This window comes from Cebus imitator, unplaced genomic scaffold (assembly GCF_001604975.1).
Source record: "Cebus imitator isolate Cc_AM_T3 unplaced genomic scaffold, Cebus_imitator-1.0 Scaffold337, whole genome shotgun sequence".
Classification (NCBI taxonomy): Eukaryota; Metazoa; Chordata; class Mammalia; order Primates; family Cebidae; genus Cebus; species Cebus imitator.
Genome location: NW_016107652.1, coordinates 1,346,812 through 1,351,950, shown reverse-complemented (window position 1 = coordinate 1,351,950; position 5,139 = coordinate 1,346,812). Strand labels below are relative to the sequence as shown.

Genomic DNA, 5,139 nt, shown 5'->3' with positions numbered 1-5,139 from the left:
ACATACTGGCTTTTATTGCCTTCTGCCACGAGTGGAAGTGAAATGGCTCTATTGTCTGGGGTATGCATTCTGGCTCTTGGTCTTGGTCGAGAAAGAATTCAGGACATATACCCACATGAGGAGTGGGTTTGGAGCAGAAAGTTTAATAGAAAGAGAAGAAAAGTGAGAGAAAAAGTTTCTCATGTTGAGAAAGCCCAAAAGAGGGTTTCCGGGTTTTCGTGGAATGCAACTGGTTTTGTACAGAGGCTGGAGGAGGCGGTAACTGATTTACACAGGGCCCAGGGGATTGGTTTGACCAGGTGTGCCATTTACATAGCCTGAAAAAAGACTGGGCATCCCACACACATGGTTTTATCTGGAGGCTGCCATGACACCTGGCATACCTGGTGACAAGGAAAAGAGGGCAAGAGCCACCATATTGGGTGGACCTGGCTTCTAGCTGCCAGTATTTGCATATCAGTGCTTGCAGGTCTAGTTTTTCAAGCTCCTTCTGATGAAAAATAAATAGTTTGGGAATTGCTTTTTTTGTTAAAGAAAAATTCCACCTGGAACTTTCACCCTTTCTAGCTGCCTAAAAATTATTTCTTAACAACTCCTGTATTAGAAACAGACTGAAGCCTTCACCAGATGCAGATGGCCAATATTCAGTTTTCTAGATTATTAGAAATGTGAGCCAAATAAACCTTTTCCTTTATAAATTACCCAGCCACAGAGTATTCATTTATAGCAACACAAAACAGACCAAAACACAAGGGAAGTAAGGAAATTTTTGTCTTACATGACAGAGGTCCTTCTAGTCATTTATTATGTAACACTCTTTGCTTCCTCTGGTAAAAAATAGATGTATTTCATAAACAATTATGAAGTAGGCATAGTTCCACCAAGTTTGGGCCAATTCAATTATTCAAGAGATATTTGCATAGGTTTCAACAAGGAGGAGGAAATAAATCTTGATACTGACTCTATAAAAAGAGAAATGTTTCCTATTCAAAATATTTCTATTAAAGGATACAGAAATCACACATCTCAGGATAATACATTTAATAACAAAAGATTGTAATTTGATGAAATTACTGACATTCACCTTAATTATAAAATGTGGACAAGTTTTAGCAGTACTTTAAATGAAATTGTTGGTCAGACCAACTATTACATTACATTTGAGGAAGGAGACCTAAGCATCTAAGACCACCTCCCCGTTGACTTCCACATTGCATTACAATAGGAGAAGTAAAGGCTGGCAGCCTGGGCGCCACCTTTAATCACTCTCCTAAAGATTGCAGACATGGTATGAAGGAATCTTTCTGGAAGGCATTGTTTTTACTTAAACAGGATCAAATCCCCACCTACGCCACATACCCCATGCCTACTCCATGGACCAAGACCCTTTCACATGTAATTTCTAGAGTTGTAAGCCCAAGAACCTTTCATGTATAATTTCTAGAGTTGTAAGCCCAAGAACTTTTCATGTATAATTTCTAGAGATGTAAGACTTTACAAGGGCAGGGATTTTCTTTGTTCAGGGCTCGGCTATTTGGGGCATCCAGACCTGCTGCACCCCCCGGCCGAATAAATCACCACTTCCTTCCCAGCTCGGTGTTCAGGGAGGTTTGTTTTTCAGCCTTTCCTGCTTTACATTAATGTAATAACAGTAAACTATGTATATCCCTATACTTATCTATCCTTCCTAGAATATGGGGAGGGAGTTGAAGGGAAGTCTTCAATTATTAGACTTTTGAAAAATTCAAAGAAACTCATCAGCCAAAATATAAGAAACTAATGCTGTTACTTTATAAATATTAACTATTATTGTTAAAAAAAAAGTAAATTTGTTGAAAATGTTCTTTCTTGGAGTGCTGACATTTTAAAATGTATTTCATTATAATAAATATTTATATCAGTTACTCTGGGAACTAGAAATTTCCTTCCTACCTTGTTTTTGACTAGAAAAACATCTGGAAACACATTACTATTTGTATAGCACTTGATATATTAGGTCCCATATTCTTGAACATGATATTTCTCTGACTACTATCAAATAAACATTGTCCGCTTTTAGAATAAACTTTTTGAAGGACGCAGATGCATGATTTTTCCATTCATTCACTGCACATTCTCTTCAGTCTCCTCCATTCATCCTTGTCACTGGACCTCTGAAATTTATTATAGGGTCACCAGTGTGCACCATATTGTCTATTCAAGTCTATTGCCCATATTCAACTCTCCCATTAGCATTCACACAGTTAACACTCTAATTCTAGAAACACTGGCACTGGTTTCCATGTTACTACATTCTCTTAGCATCCCTCAAGGCTTACTGGCTGATCACTCTTTGTGCCTTTGCTCTTCTGTCTACTCCAGACCACAAAACGTCAGAGAACACTTGTTTTCAGTTTTGTCATTTTCACTTCTCCAACAACGCTTTCCTGATAGGTAAATTTATTTACTTATTTTATCCTCAGACATACTTTATCATCACTAAATGTCTGTAGCATAACTTGATAAAGTTCTCATCACCGAGATGAATTTATTAATTCCAATATTTGGTCTCGGATTTTGAATATTAAATTCTGGTGTTTCTCCACTCACAAATTGCTCTTGTCTGTTTTATACATCATAGTTAATACTACTTCAATTTATCCAGTCTCAGACCAAAACACTAGGCATTCTCCTTGATCCTTCTAGTCATTGTATCCTTATGTAATCTTTTTATTTATTCTTTCAATAAGTATCCAAAGTGAACTATTTCTTAAAACACTACTGCGTTGGTCCTGCTTAAAGTCTCTAATACCTTTTACATAAACTTTCCAGTAACCTGCTAACAGTTCTAAAACATTCTATTGTTCCCAAACTATTGATGACCTGTGAGACAGCTGTGGTAATCTTCACATTCTAATTCAGATTACAAATATTAGTCAGCGTAAAACCCAATAATTATTTCCCATTAATCAAAATAAGGTATAAACTCTTTATCTCATCCCACCTTATATTTACCTGTCTTTACTCTCTTCTTCTGAAACACTTACTGATTTTGTTCCAACCATGTAAGACTTCTCACATATTCTCTAATAGGTTATAGCTATTTCCATTACTTTGTCTTTTCCTCTTTGTGTACAATGCTTGACTCATAACTTCTAATAGGCTACTCCTTTTTATCACTCAAATATCAGCTCAATAGCCCCCTTTAGAGAGGCCATCCTTGTCTACCCTGTCCAGTTTCCTGCCTAGTCATCTCTCACTCCTTAATCCACTTTATTTTCTTCAAAGTGTAATAAGCATCAAAAATTATATTTTCTTGATTCAGATTCTTTTTTCATCCAAAGATGTCTTAAGTTTTCTGTCATTTGTATCATCTCCCTTTGTTCTTCCTCTTTCAACTATTTTCTAAATCTGATCAAAATACTGTAAGAAATTTACACCTGAGGTTCTCTGTATAAGAGAGTAGAAAAAAATAGCTGAACATTTTCTCAGCAATTTGGCATATAAAGAGCTTTTTTTCCCCCCCTCAAGGATTTATTTGTTACTAGCATTCTGAATTTTTAAAAGAGCATGCATATACCTGTGTGAGACAGAGAGAAAGAGAAAGAGTGTAAAGGTATCATTTGTATATCTTCATTTAAGTGTGAAATATTATTAAACATCTTTGAAGGCAGTATGTGTAGAAAATTTTCTCAATGCAACACCTTACTTAATTTTAAACCTCTTTATATGGAATACACATTTTTATAATTGATACTTTATTTGTGAAATATTATTATGTCCTAAGATAGTACAAACATAAATCAATTTTTAGATACAAATTTATTTAAAATTTATTTTCTCTTATTTTTGTGAGTTACATAGCTACTAGGAAATCAAAGACATTTGTTTTCACAATGATTCCAGAGCAAGTTAAGTGTTCTTAACTTATGTAGATGAGCCTTCTATATATTCTTAAGAATATGTAAAAGAGATGAGAATTAAACAATTCTCCTGAGTAGAGCATCAAGGGTTTATTTTTATTTTCAGCAAATACCATACTTCAATTCAAGCACTATAAAATTACAAAGGTTCTTATTTATTGTTTATATATATTTTCTCATCACCTAAACCATAATAGATACTTAAAAAATCAATGAATAAATGAAAAGAATTTCTCATCCTAAAATTACCTGAAACTATATATCCATCTCCACATATTACCTTGGGACAATTAAATGTGAACCACTTATTTTGATTAAAATGTTAGAAATAACAATCTGGTTGACAATGAGAATAGTGAAAATATTGAATTGGTTGGCAGTTGTAAGCAAATTTTTTTGGAGAGAATGTATAAAGGAAATTAGAAAATAAAAATAAATTGGCACACAGTTATACATTTGATTTTTGAGAAGAACTTAGAAAAAAATTCAGATACTACATTTTATGCAAATGATACTTCTCAACAGAGACTTGTCTGTTTCTTGTTGGAATGCATAGAATGTTGTTGTCTTTCCTGACATTCCAATTCATTAAGGACAAAGACATAAATTCCGTTTTTCTATCATTTAAAGTTTGAAGCCTTAGTGATTATTAAGGTGAGGTCTAGTAAATAATGCTTTACCTAGTAATTTTAAAATAGGTATCATTATTTCTTGGAGAAAACAAATCTTTCTAAAAATAAAATTATTAAAGAATACCCTTCAGATAAACTTTTCTTCAATTCATTTACTTTTCTATTTCTCTATTTCATTAATTTATACAAATAAATGATCACTTTAGTAACGATTATGACAAAGTAATTTAAAGCCTTTATTTCATCTTGCCTTGTAATTCAAATTTTATTAGTTCTAATTGAGTTAGAGAAATAAAATTAAGGGGGAAACATTTGCTTAGCCACTGATATTTCATTAGTACATTATTGCTATATTTTATTTATTTTATGAAATTTATTCAGCAAAAAATGATGCACTCCAATCCTTTTGTCTGGAAGTATGACAAAATTGGAATGTGACAGAGAACTAATTTATTGCTTCTATACTCATTAAAAGACCAAAGACCAAGACATACTAGAAAAACTATTTTAAATAATATTAGGTTTTTATAATTTGGGACTAAAGATATTCAATAATAATTTTTAAAAATATTTTTATCTAGATTTTAAGACAAAAGTGTTGTCCA

General features: G+C 33.0%; 1 non-coding gene across 1 annotated transcript; it reads right to left on the bottom strand.

Moving 5' to 3' along the window:
* Window positions 1–2,453: 2,453 nt before the first annotated feature.
* On the bottom strand, window positions 2,454–2,522 carry LOC119467831. Its single transcript, XR_005196454.1, has one exon. It is a non-coding gene; the product is annotated as a small nucleolar RNA SNORD38 (small nucleolar RNA).
* Between the last annotated feature and the right edge of the window lie 2,617 nt (window positions 2,523–5,139).